This window comes from Parasteatoda tepidariorum, chromosome 8 (assembly GCF_043381705.1).
Source record: "Parasteatoda tepidariorum isolate YZ-2023 chromosome 8, CAS_Ptep_4.0, whole genome shotgun sequence".
Classification (NCBI taxonomy): domain Eukaryota; kingdom Metazoa; phylum Arthropoda; class Arachnida; order Araneae; family Theridiidae; genus Parasteatoda; species Parasteatoda tepidariorum.
Genome location: NC_092211.1, coordinates 41,578,630 through 41,593,535, shown reverse-complemented (window position 1 = coordinate 41,593,535; position 14,906 = coordinate 41,578,630). Strand labels below are relative to the sequence as shown.

General features: G+C 27.7%; 1 protein-coding gene across 4 annotated transcripts in view; it reads right to left on the bottom strand.

Annotated features, from left to right (window-relative positions):
• The window catches only part of LOC107447376 (coiled-coil domain-containing protein AGAP005037), a 679,334-nt gene extending 664,765 nt beyond the window's left edge, over positions 1–14,569 (bottom strand). For all 4 annotated transcript variants that reach the window (XM_071184692.1, XM_071184693.1, XM_071184694.1 and 1 more), the window contains exon 1: positions 14,253–14,569. The gene's annotated coding sequence lies outside the window, so the exon portion shown is untranslated. The remainder of the gene's footprint in view (positions 1–14,252) is intronic.
• Positions 14,570–14,906: the final 337 nt, after the last annotated feature.

Below are 14,906 nucleotides of genomic sequence, written 5' to 3'. Positions count from 1 at the left end.
TATATATATATATATATATGGTCTTGAAACACTCTAGGCAAAATTATTTGTAAAGATTTAATTTATTGGCTGAATCCTAACTTCTGTAGTTAAAGGTACCGGCTCATACCAATTATTAGGATAGATTACAGTATATATATAGAGAGAGAGTGTAATTTTTTCGCTTAACCACTTAAGTATATTTTTAAACGAATATTATTTGAAACTAATTTTATAATTCAGAAATAAAAAGAAATAAGTACCTATATTTCATACCTATATTACCATTTTAAGGCTCATAAGCACGGCTTGACTAAATTAATAGATGGAAATATAATCTTAGGTAACATTAAAGTTACCTATAAATTATCTTTTTATAGGAATTTTATGTCTTGACACTTTGATTTTTGTCAGATATAAGTCATTCCACTAATAAATTAGGTATTTTCATAATTAACATAATCTGGTAAGAATTACCGCGTTTTTAGCACTATGTAAACACCAAAGGCCTTGGTACTTTTTAGCGAGATTAGTTAATGATTTTGATAAAATTAACAATAAAATATATAATTTTGATATGCTATAAAATTTGATACATGTGGTAACATTTGGTAACTTTATGATGTTACCTTAGAGCACGGCTAATTAACATTTTCAGATTTGTATTTTTTACCAAATGTGGGGCAGTAAAAGCTATATTTTGGAAAACCTGAATTTCTGGTAAACCGTTTCTGGTAATTTACCAAATTAATGACTTAAATATCATACATTTTTTTTCATTAATCATAATTATGCTTTTTTTATTAGAAATGTTATCACCATATCGTACGGTAATTTTGCTATATCTCATATAACAACTGAAATTAAACAACTTGTATACTTTTTAGCTATAGTTAACATTAACTCCAAAGCTCTTTATATACTCATGGCAACTAATATTTCATCATACACTGGGAAAAAAAAGTATGGTAAGCTACCAGAATATACTAACATTTCCCGTGTTTCTGGTTCTATAGAAACACTAAAGAGCTTGGTAATTTTTACCGAAGCCCTTTTATAAATTTGTTTTGTAAAATAAAGAATAGAATACATTTTTAGAGTATGTGATAAAATTTGGTAAATATGATAAACTAAGTAATTTTATCTTGATACCTTTGAGCCCGGAATAGGGATCATTTATTCATGTAACCCTTTATATCACCTTGTTGCATATCTGCAACATACACAAAAAGCCTATGTCTTTGCTCCAACAAATTTTGAAGGACGATTTCGGTGATTGTCGGCCAAAACCTAACAAAAGAATCAGATGCAAATACCCAAAATGCAAAGGATTTATACAAACTATTAGTGAGAAATGTGGTGTAGGACTTTGTTACAACAAAAATAACAACTGTTTTAAAAATTTTCATATGAATTAAAATTTTTGAATCTTTCAATCTTAGTGCCATTTTCCACAATGTTGCAGGAATACAACAAGCACTTTTTTGTCATTTTGCATAAGGTTGCAGAAATGCAACAATCAATTTTTTTCCAATAATTTTCTTATTTTATATTGTGAATTTTTTTTATTATTTTTTACATGCTTAGAATGATGTATTCTAATGTATGAGTAATTCTTGTTAAAATCAGAGATGTTGAGATATAAAGGGTTAAATTTACTTTTCAGTTTTCCATTTTTTACTAAATGTATGGTAATAAAAAAAAAAATTTTGAAAATACGAAAATTCTGTTAAACCGTAAACATATAAATGGAAAAACTATCAAATGAATGGTTTAAATATCATATATTTAGGTATTATTAACAAGAATTACGCTTTTTTAAAGCGAAAAATGTCATTACAATACTGTACCGTAATTTTGCCAGAATATTTCCTCTGTGTGAGTTTTTTTATAATTGTGATAAGCTTTTTTTATTTATTTTTGTGCATTTTAAATACTTGCACCTATTTATTTACTTAATTACTGTATGATTTATATTTGTTACTTTTCGTATAAAACATCCTAGGTCAAGCAACTAGTCTAACTATTGTTTTTTAGTTATATTTACTATTGAACCCTGCTTCTTTATGGCAAATAATATTTTTTCTTTTATTTTTTAAGTCTTTTATTTATTTTTTCTGATATTGATTGATTGGGAAAAACTTTCAAAAGGCTTGAGTTATTGCAAGGGCAGAAATTAAATTTAAGTGACTTCTTTTCTTTTCAGAAACTCCATTAATAATAATAAGGCAACACATAAAAAATTCTTCTAAGATAAAGCATGGTAATATTTAAGTTACTTTACTCCTTAATCATAAAAGTTTTAATATTCATACTTTCTTATTTTTTTAATTAGCTTTTCAAAATTAAGGAGAACAAATCAAGTAGAAATCCTGAAATAAAATTTTTCAAAAGAGAAAAAATTTTCCTGCAGATTAATTTTTCAACTGTGATATTAACAATTTATAGCTTTACTGGAATAAGAAAACTAAAAAAAAAAATAATTAATTGCTAAGTAATATTAAAACAAAGAATTTTTTTTTTAGATTACTTCAATCTTCTTTACGAAAAGTAAATAGAAATTTATAATTTAAGGCAGAAAATCATTAAAAGCACATTTGACTAATAAGATTTTTCGCATATAATAAAAAAAATTGTATTGGGCAAATATCTTCAGATATAAAAGGGAAAAAAAATTCACTTTTTGTAATGAAAAAAGAAGTTTTCCAAAAGTGCTGTTAAAACTGTTGATCTGAAAGACCGTGAAAGCATTTAAAATAACTTCAAATAGCAACGCGAAAAATGTAGAATAGAAAATTATCGGTAAAAATGGCTAAAAATCAATTAATTTATTTGTTATTTTACCATATTCAACCAAAACAGTCAAATAAAAAAAATGATATTCAAATTGCTAAATAGGAGAAAAAAACTTTGTTTCTTTTCCTAATACGGTTAAATAACTAGAATTCTATCCACGCCAACTAGACCTACTTTATAAAGCCATTTTGTTCCATGCAGCTGGGTACATACTATAGCTGACAGGGCTTTATCGGTCAATCTGATAACCAGCTAAACAGGGGTTGAGAGTCCCAGCTTTATTACTGCAATATTTCTTCCTTTCTTCCATTTCATGAAGATTTCCCTGTATCCTGCAATCTTCAATCGGTGACCGTCGACTATTAGAATAAACTATCATTTACACATAAATGGTGAGTAACCCACAGAGCTCCACTGCTCGTTTGAGTTTCATTTTAAAAACTATGGCTAGTTGTAAATGGTTGCAAAACCGTACAGTTTTGTATTAACGGTTTATTAACCACGCTAGTGGTAAACGGTTTCAAAACCGAAGAGCTAAAAATGTTCCTAAACCATAAACTTTATGGTCAATTGGATGTACAGACTACTGTCGGCTATTTTACTGTATTTTCAAATTGAAAATTCAAACAGTGTGCATTAGAGAAATAACACTACAGATATTAAACAAACAATCCCAAGAAATTAAAACGGTAAGATATTAGAAGATTAAAATTTTCATTCACATCAAAAATACATAAATTGAAAATAACAATAGCCATGTTAAGCGCTCAAAAACAAATAGCCATTTTCAAGACTTCTCACACGCTCAAGAAACAAAACTAGAAAAACCGCAGCAGCCGCGAGAAAAAAGAGTTGAAAAACAGAAAGAGAAAAGTCACAGTAGCTGAGAAAGGCAATTCAGGGTAAAATGCATTTCCACGCGCTATGGAGAGAAGATGGGGAACTAATGTCATTAAAACGGGAAAGCATTCGTGTAAATAAAGCAAGATTCCAAAGTATCATTTAGCTCATCTTGATACCATTAATGAGGTGCTAAAAATGGTATAGTTTTTATTGGAAATCTAACACCTTTGAGTCTTAGACGTTGAACATTTATTGCTTCACTATTTGAAGATTTTTACCTTTCTTTTTGCAATTAAAATTATATAAATCATGATAAGTATTTCCTTCTCTGATAATTAGAATGTAAATAATTACTTATATTATATTCTATATTGCTGGTTTAATGCAGGCATGAATGTATATAGTAATATTTTTTTATGTATTGTATTCTCCAAGCCAATAGTTACACACAGAAATTATGCGTTCAACGAAAATAAAAGTTACGCAAATCGTTTGTTTCGGTAGTTCACAAACAAAACTTTCTTTTGTTGGAAGCGTATAATTTCTATTTCGGTGATTCCAGGTTTAATATTTGAGTTTATAGTTAATGATTCATGCGCAGATTAACCGCACGCTTGCAGTTGATGATCACTAATAAGTGGCATAGCAAGGTCATTGAGTTAAGTAACTTCGTTAGTTTTTAAACTCAGTTAGTGGATTTTTGTCAGGTAGCAAAACAGTTCTTGTCATCAGTCAGAAATAAAATGATTTGTATAGAAAACTGAAATATGCGTGGAAGCAATCTATAATCCCAGTCTGAACGTCTATTGGGGGAGGAAAAACACAAGAAATTTTTCCAATTATTCTCAAAAGACAGATAAGAATGGAAAACTCAGCTACTAATTAAAAAGCTGAACAGATGTCTAGTCTTTCTAGGAATCAGAAAATATAAAATGAATGGGATCATTAAATGATCCTCCCACGTCCTCCCGGGGTAAGTGTATTATACTTATTAAAAGATAATTATATACTCCATTGGTAATAGCGAAATTCTACAATATCTTTCTAAGAATTGTCTAAAATTCAAAAGCTACTTAAAATTTAACTGAATGTCCTTCCACTGAATAATTTCATGATGACCAAATTTTATTTATTGTATTAACACTAGTTTGCAATATTATCCAGTATTAATACCAAGCGAAAAAATAGTATAATGAAAGATAAGATCAAAACTTATTCGTTAACTATGCAGTTACAGTACAAACTATCCAAATTAAATTTCATTCTAAAACAGTGTGAGCAGTAGAGAGGTGTGACGGAGCAAAACATTGCAGTTTTAGTCCCACTTATAAAGTGTATTATACTGCTTAAACAAAAGTGTAATCATACTCCTGATTGTTAGCGACAAACTTCCAAAAGCAAAAAAATAGTATAATAAAAGATACGATCAAAACTAATTTGTTAACTATGCAGTTACAGTACAAACTATCCAAATCAAATTTCATTCTAAAGCAGTGTGAGCAGTAGAGTGGTGTGACGGAGCAAAACATTGCCATTTTAGTCCGACTTATGAAGTGTATTATACTGCTTAAACAAAAGTGCAACCATACTCCTGATTGTTAGCTACAAAATTCCTCAGAATGTTTCTTCCAATTGTGTCTAATGTCCCAAAATAGCGAATAACTGAAAATGCAGTCCAGTGTCATCCCACTGAATTGATTAATGACGAGCAGGCACCAAGAAGGAAGTATCAGGCCGTCAAGACTAAATATGATAAATGCTGTGAAACTGCTGCCGTGATTAAAAGACTCTAACGCATTATGTGGGGACACGGTATGGGATAAATGACGTAGACCTGTCCTGTTGTTCACCCACAAGATGGACTTCATTAAGCTTTGTTCAAGATTTATGGTCATCTATAAAGTGGAAATGGAGCCGGGTGCTTTTTTGTCCGCGAGCTTGAGGTCAATTAGTGTCTCTACTTTTGGTTTCATCTTGTAATGGTGTTACTGAATAAAATGGGATTTGAGGTATTTTTCAGAAATTATAATGGTCTTAAATTCCATAGCTTTCTGTATTTTGAAAAGAAAATGGTTTTCATGAAAAATTATGAAAGAAAGAATTTCATGCAAATCATTTTTTTTTAAATTAGTATTATATAATGACTACTTATGATATATATTTTTAGAATTCTTGGAAAAAAAGCAGCATATATGGATAAAACATTCTGGTAAAATTACTGTTCTTGATGGTAATGACATTTCTGGTAAAGGAAAACCCTAATTCTGGTTAATAAAACCAAAATATTAAGAATTTAAATGACTCGTTTGGTAATTTTTCTATTCATATGGTAACAATTCAACAAAAGTTCTGATTTTCAAAATCATAGTTTTTATTACCACGCATTTAGTAAAAAAGCAAAACGTTATAGCAAATTTAACCGAGTATATGTTTTTCATGCCATGTTCTGAAAACAATACCAAACTTTACCGTACTTACCAAATTTTATCACATATTATAAAACTATATTTACCTAAACATTAATTTATTAGTTAATTTTAAATTTTAAATTATAAAATTATTTTTTATACATTAATATAAAAGAGTATAAAATTAATTGATATAAAATTCTATTTCTTAATTTTATTTTTTAAAAAAAACTTTAACTGATTAGTTAATTAGTTAATAAGCTAATTTTACCAAAATTACCACCAAAGCGCTTCCATAAAAACTACCGAGTCCTTTAGTGGTCCCATAAAGGTAGAAACACGATAAATTTTACCATATTCTGGTAATTTTTACCATCTCTACGTTTTAGTGTATGAAGAAATGTTGGAATCGATTTAGTTAGAAACATACTATTTAATGTAGGAATCTTTTTGGCATAAAATCGAAGTTCATTAACTAAATTATTATAATTATTTAAAAAAATTTAATAATTCAATTAATTAACTTTCCAGTATCCCATTTGTTCCTAAGATTTGGAAATCTATTTTTTTTTTATTTCTTCATCTTACAACATTCGTAGTTCTAACTCTAGTTCCACATCTACCTCACCTCCCATTTGAACTCCTCACTTTTATTTAATATCATTGTTTCATTTTTGTTACTCTGCTTAGCAATTTCCTTCTATCCTTGATGGGATTTGCATCTGTAATTCTGCTCGCCTGTTTCTCTCTCTTTCAATCTATGATTCGTAATTAGACATTATAGGGTGTCTTATGAAATTTTCAAAATAATCATGTATCTGTTTATGTGGCATTTTGTTTTATTTTGCTTTGGTTTAGATTTATTCAAGGAAAAACTACTTCAGTTAATATATCTTGATATATATGTTTTCAGTAATATTTAAATATATCAGTTTAAAAGTATGTTTCGACGTGTATCCTAACTAGCAGATAAATACAAAATTATGTCATGTGCTTGAACATTAATTATATAAGAAAGTATGATTCATAACGTGATTTAGAAAAATTCAAGAACAAAAAGAATATGCTACCTAGTTTAAACCCGTTCGCATTCTAAAATAAATGATTTGATTTGATTTATATTATATTTGTCACCTTATCATTACTTTCATAACAAACAATTTTGCTAAATCCGTGCATCTTCCAAAAATTCTCCATTGAATTTGACTTTACGAGAGTTTAAATTTCCGTTACACTTATATATTCTGGAAACGTAATGTGGAATGAAAAAAAGAGCGCATTAAATGAAAAATAGTTCTAGAATAAATTTGCATAAATGGTTTTAAAACAGATTGGCATAACGAACAAAGCGATATAGTTTAAAGGAATTCTTTCAAATTGATTATTTGAAAGAACAGGTAAAAAAAAAACAGAAATAGAAAATCAGCGCCTTTTCAAGCAGGTTATTAATATCTTTTTAAACGGAAAATCGATACTTGTTTACATTCCTAAATTTCTTCAAAGAAAGAGCGAATTCTTTCTTTAAACTTTATTCAATTAAAGCTAGCTAAGGAAGTAGTGATTCGCCGAATCTTCTTTCACAAATTTATTCAGTGAAAAAGGAATTTTTCGGTCGTTATATCAAGCTTAGTTGTTTAAAATTAAATTTGCAATTTTTTTTTCATTTTCTTTATTTCTGAGTGATGCTTTGTCAGAAGTATTGAACATTACAATATATTAATTCATGATTTAATAAAATTCAGGAATGTATTTATTATTTATATTTTTAATGAGATTTTATAAACAGTTGTTTATTTTTATAACGATATGGTTATAAAAGTTTATTACGTGTTGTAATTATGCCTTACATATATTGCTTCGCTTATACTTTTGTATTATAACTGAATAATTTATATGTTATGCATCAGCGTTATATTGAATGTGCGAAACACAAAATGAAAATGATATCACTCTAAATAACTTTTGCTCTAACTATTGGTCTTTCACGAATTAAATGCTGATCTTTGTAGTGCAAACTGGTGACCTCAAACATTCTAATAATTAATGCTAACTATTAAGTTAAGGAAAAAGACACAAAAGCGTACTTTCTTGGAAAAAGCTTCATACCTTTCTATCTACAGATTTGGATTTCTTACCTCCATAATAGTGGAGCAAAACAGTGTAAAAAATTCCGGAACAAGTTACAGTAAAAAGTACCCAGCCCTAAAAGGGCTGAAATTTTTTACCGGAAAATTTTACGGAACAAAAAATCTGATATATCGTAATTTTTGAAAATCATTGAATGACTCTAATTAAATAAATATTGCTTTATAATATTTCACAGCAAAACTGGATTTCACGGTAAAATTGGTTTAATGGATGGTTCATCCAAAGTGACTGTACTTTATACCGTAATAAGACCCTGAAATTTTTTTACAGTATAGTCGTAATTTAGCAAAATGATCCAAATAATTTGGTCTAGAGAGCAATCGAAATAGAATTTTTTTACATCATTTTAAACTCAGTATTTAAACTCTGTTTTGCACTGAAATCGGTGAGAATAATTTGTGAGAAAAATAATTTTAAAAATATGACTTAATTGAAATTTTATAACTTAGAAACAACTCAACCAATTTCGATCAAATGTTGTATTTTCACTTTTAAAACTACAGAGATAAAAGTGGTGTAAAAACTTGAATTCTTTACTTTGTTTTCGGACCTTAACATATAAAGTAATAGAAAATTTTCTTTTACTTAGAATAATTTTATGTAAAAAATTTAAAAAATGGTGAGCAATAATATTTTAAAAGAAAATCTCTAAATCGCTTGCAAACTTCCCGAGATATGGTAAAATTTATTGAAAATGAATTTAACATTGAGGAACCTAAACTGTCCAAATTATTATAAACATTTTAAATGAATAATTTAAAGAAACTGAAGCGAAAATATGTCATTGGTAGTATAAAACTTAAAAAAATTTATGAAGATGGTACTAAAAGTCGACACGTTTTGAGAACTCAAAAAAGGGCGGTATTCGTTTGCAGTGCTTTGAAAAAACGCACTTTGGTGTCATAAGCCTACTATTCCAGGACATAATGGATGGCTCTCTCACATATTTTAAAGGATCCCATCAAATTCCTAGCCTTTCAATACGGCTCTTTTCTGAGTTTCATTGTTTCAAGGTCTTTCCACCCCTAACCACTATTTCTTAAATGATCAAACTTTACTGTTCATGATATTTTAAAGAATCCTAATCTGTTATGAGAATTTTTATAGATTCTTGGTTTTATAAAGATCGTGTAGCCAAGTTATATCATCTTTGTTAAGAAACAACAGCATCAGGATTAAAAAGAAAAAGAAATTTTAAAATATTTTATGGGTTAGCTTTATGCCGTCTACAAATTTGGAAGTCATAGTACGATTTTTTAAATTCTTATTATGTGGATTTTTTAATTTTATTACACTGCAAAATAATCTTGCTTGTACACAGAGAAAAAATAATCTGTTTAAATTAGCATACTGGGGTATACCATTTAAAAAAAAACATAAGTTAATATAATCAAAATGTATAGTTCTACAGATATTTGAACCATTAATTTGGTAATTTGTCAATGTATATCGTAACTGTTTCCTGGAATTTCTGGTTTTTAAAACTATAGTTTTTGTTGCTACACTTTTGGAACAAAATACGAAACTGAAAAGTAAATTTAACACATAAATAGTTTTTGGGCCATGCTCTAAGGTATCATGACAAAATTACGAAGCTTTACTACATTTACCTAATTTTATAACATAATATCATAACATCATTTATGGTTAATTTTCCAAAAATCATTACCAAAAAGCAACGTGAAGAGTCATGGAGTTTTTTGGTGTTCCCATTAAGTAAAACAATACAGTAAATTTTACCATACTCTAGCATTTTTTCTCAGTGTCCTATTTAATACATATTAATTTCATGAAGCCACATAGTTTGAGGTTATTTTCTACTTTCTACTAATGTATAAACTTTTAAACCTAAAGCTACCAAGTTTATTAAATTCCTTGCAAGGGTAGCCAAACATTTACGCCCGTACGTCCAGTAAATATTATGCAAAATTAAACAAAGTCAAACACTTAACTACCACAGTCTATGTGACGTAAATCTTTAGATAACAAAAGCATTTTCAGAGTGAATTTTAGTTATGACAACGTTTCTAAATAAGCTTGTTGGCCATTAAATATTAGAGTAGTTAAAACATAAGTAGGCATAATAAACATACAGAAAGCATTAAACCGAAATGCTTTCGAAACGACGTAGTTGAAAGAAACATTTGTTTGGTTAACGAGTACCATTTAAATTCAGCAGAAGAGATTCTAAAAAGTATTTCTTTGATTTTGAATAATTTTCCACAAAAATTAAAGAAATATATAAAAAATACACAAAAAATAAATAATTACAATAGTAATCGAAATAGAATTAGAACACTGTAAAGTATTACCTTACATTTAAATTGCGTCAATTACATTTTTCAGTAGTTTTAATGCTAAGAGTTTATTTGAAATAACAGTAAATGCTAGTTCAATGAAAAAAAGTATCTGTAGTAAAAAAACACGTACGGTATAATCAAACAATATTTGTAAGAAAGGCATTAAAATCCTATTTGTTAACAATAGATATTTATTATGAAAATAAAGCTTGTTGAAGAAGAAAAAACAATTGTAAAAATTACTTGCTATGCGATCATTAACTCCAAAATATTGAAATTTATTGGGTCTACTTGCAAATTGAATGAAAGAACAAATTATCATTCTGATAAAAATCATATATGCGTCACAATAAATTCAATGGTATTATCACACACATGACTAATTCAGTAATTTACTTGGTATTGCTTACTTAGAAAGTTTTTTGGAAATTTATTGCTTAGTTTGGCAAATTAAAACAAAATAAATGGTGTATTTAAAAGGTGTTCCGTAAACATTATCTTTAGTATGTTTTTCAGTAATTTTATCAAATATAAAGAATTAAATCTGCTCATGGTATATTATATTATAAATAATTATTTTAAGTTATTAAATAAAAAACAAGATCAAAGTAATAATTTAGGAAAGCCAGAGTAAAAATACACTTAAAGTAAGAATGAACTTAAGTAAAGAGAGAGTTACTGGAGCAAACTAAGAGGAGTTGAAGGACAGTTATTCGAAACACTTTGATTCTTTAATCTATAGATATTTTAATACGTTGCACATACATCTTCCTTTATTGTTATTTTTAAAATTTTAATAACGTTTTTGATTCTTCCTCTCTTAAATAAAAATTCGATTGCCTCCCTCCAATATATATATATATTTTTATCTCCAATTTTGACAAGGGTTCTTAAAGTATGTATTAAGAGCAGTATTTACGAAATACCCTGAATTTTACCTGTAAATGTTAGGCTTATTATGCATAAATGATGCGACATGTTTAGTTTGAAAACAGTTTTGTGAGTCCATCTATGATCCAGTTGTCGTCACTTAAATAAAATTCCATTGATCTGATTCCATTGATGAGAAATTTAGGCACAGATTGAACCCTAATATTGTTCACAACCCTGAACTAAACCTTAATACGATTACAAGCTGAACCATGTTACGCTAAAAATCAATTCTTCGTTAACAGGATTTCATGATTCTGTGGCCTTATTTGATAGTAAAGTGTTCAATCTAATGTCATATTAAGGTTGCAAAAATGGCACGATTGTATGATTTAAGATAATGATGACATTATTCATTATTGAACGGATTTTTTTCAGAGCACAAGCGTTATGATTAAGTAGAATTTTAAGAACTATAATAGTAAATAAGATGGACTTATAAGAAAATTTTTTGAGATCTTTTCATTTTTGTAATAGCCAATTTAGGGAGAATTTCCTTTAACTAGATTATTAAAAAACCTAATTATTTATCTCATCTCATCACCGTCTTTGAATTAATTTAAAACTTTCCTTCAAAATCATTATTTTTATTTTTGTAAAAAAACTAATTTTAGTTTTTAAAAACTGTTTATTTTCTTACGACTTCCAAAATCGGGCAGAAATAAAATTGTACATAGTTAGATTTTGATGTCAGCAAACTGAAAAAAAATTCAATAGCGTTTGAGAAATAATACAAATACGAGAAAACAAAATCTATTAATGAGCCAAAGAGCTTTTTAATCAGCATGATACTATTAAGTAAAAAAAATATTATTATTTCATACAAAATTTCTTTTGAGAGAACAATATTTATAAATGAGTTTAAAGAACAATTTGGTAATATTATCTTTCAAGTAAAAAAAATAATTATAAAAATAAAAAATAGTAAAAAAATAATAATTTTTTCTACATAAAATTATTAGTAACTGAAAAAAATATATAAATAAATTTAAAATTTTCTTTAATTATAAATATATTAAGTAAAAAAAATAATTTTTTAATTTTTGTTTTGAAAGAAAGTTATTTTTGTGAGAACAAAATCAATAAATGAGTTCAGAGAACCTTTTGATAATAAAAATACTATTAAGTAAAAAAATAATTTTCTAAACTTTTCTTATATAAATTTTTTTGAGGGAACAGAAATTATAAATGAGTTCAAAGAACTTTTAATTTTAAAATCAATAAATAAATAACTAATTAAGCTAGTTTTTTGTAGAAAATTATTTTCGATGGAACAAAATCTTTAAAGGAATTCAAATAACTTATAAATCCTGTTTTTTTATTTAGAAATATTGTTGAGATATCGAAAAATCAAAATAACATTGATGAACCAAAACAGTAAGCTGGTTTTCTATCTAAACAATTTGTACCATATCCTCCAGAAATCGGCACATTAGGATCGATTAGCAAACACATTGTGATCTAGATACAGGAAAACGATTTTAAATTTATTGCATAACATAGGCGGATCCTTCGAAACGCCAAGTTTGCATTTTAGTGCGTAAACATTGGATCAATAAATCTGTAGTTATTTACAATATAAAGTTCTTTTCCTCTTTTTCTTCGCATTGTACATAAGGATATCTATTTTAATGGATAAATGCTTGCATTAGTCTAAATTGCATTATTGCATTTAAATAGTGCATTTTCAAAAACTCACAAAATTTAACAAAAAATTACTATATTTTCAACATATTTTCAGCAACGTTCTTACTAATTAAGAGTTAAAAAGCCCGAATTTATAAAAAAATATTTTAACTTATTTTTTTGTTAATTATGTGTTTTTAAATGGAATATTTACTTAAGTGAAAACTTAACCAAATAAAACTTGTTTGCACTCCAAATTTAACCACGAGCAAATTGAAATCTATCGGCTGATTTTCTTCTTAATAATTTTTCTGTCATTTTTTCATTAATTCATGTCATAAAATAATTACAATGCATTAATAATTTGCATGTCATTATTGTGCGACAAATTTGAAACTAAATATTTATTACATATTATACCAAATTTGTTCAAAAATAATATCAAAATTATTTCAAATCAAAATATTATTTACATTGTCTTTATCATTTATTTTTCTAAGAACTGACTTTTTTCTTGTTTTCAGAAAAATTAAAAGATTCTTTTAATAATACATCTACTAAAAAAATAATTTTTGGAAAACAATATTCAATTTAACAAAATGAGGGGTTTCAAAATTTTTCTTCTCCCTATTTAACTACTTTATATGCCAAAAAACTAAAATAAACCAACCTGAAAATTATCTGCAGATCGTATTATTTTTCCGTAAATAATTGTCTTCAATTAAAATTTCATTCTTAGGAAATCAATTTTCAGAAAATTGAAATTGAAATTAATTTATTTAATTAACGTTATATCTAAAAACAAATTAACGTTATACAGCAACGCAGTTACTTTTTTTACTTCATTAAAACACACAATAGTACTCTACCAGACTAATATTATTTATGGTACCACAACAGTATCATTTTCAAATGTCTGTTTTTCAATATATCAAAAACAGCATAATTCAATTCAATTTTACAACTTCAAAATCCTTTTCCCCTTAGTGACACATCCCGAAAAACTAGAAAAAAATATTAAAAACAACTGAATAACAAGCTGTCTATAAATCTCACAAAATAAAAGCGAAATAACCTGAGTCCCAGAAAAATTATAACCGGAAAAAAAAAACTCTTTATCGCACTTAAACTATACCCATGGGATGGCCCTAAAACATTTGGCGAAGAACACTACAAAGAAATGATGTCAGTAGTATTAAAACAACCAATATCACAACCTTACCTTGACTGTCAGAAATCCTAGATTCGCCTCCTCGGAGAAATAGGAGGGCTAGGTTAAATAATGAAGTAATCACATAGAGTAGAAAAGGTGCTTATTGTATGTCTGTTTTTTCATTTGGCGTAATTTCCTCTGAATTTATGTTATCTGTACCAGGAGTAAATGCACGCTGGTGTGAGTTGTATGAAATGATATTATCCCTAGCACACTTTTCGCGCAGCAGCAGGAAAATAGGGCTTTGGACCCGGCCGCATAGGATGATGATGCACTGGAATCTTTTTTTCCTTGCGAAGCGTGGAACGGTGGCAACGATCGGATCGACTGGAAAGCGATGGAAGCGACATCTGCCGGGTGATCTCTGTGTCCGGAAGAAACATGGCCGAAAATCGTTTTTCGGGATGAGGAAAAGGAAAAGAGGAATATTTTCTTTTTCCTTTCTAAATGCAAATGAAATAAATTTTGGAACGATATGGTCAAAGTTTCGGAAACTATGATTTTTTTTTCTGTTTGCGAAAAAAAAATTGGCGCTGTACTTGAAAACAAATAAAATGTGAATGTGCAAACTAGTATTTTAGTTTTTGTAAAGAGCACTCAGTTAAGTAAAAACTAAATTTTTTGTCAATTAAGAAAAGTCTTTCTTGTTTGTGTATAAAAAAT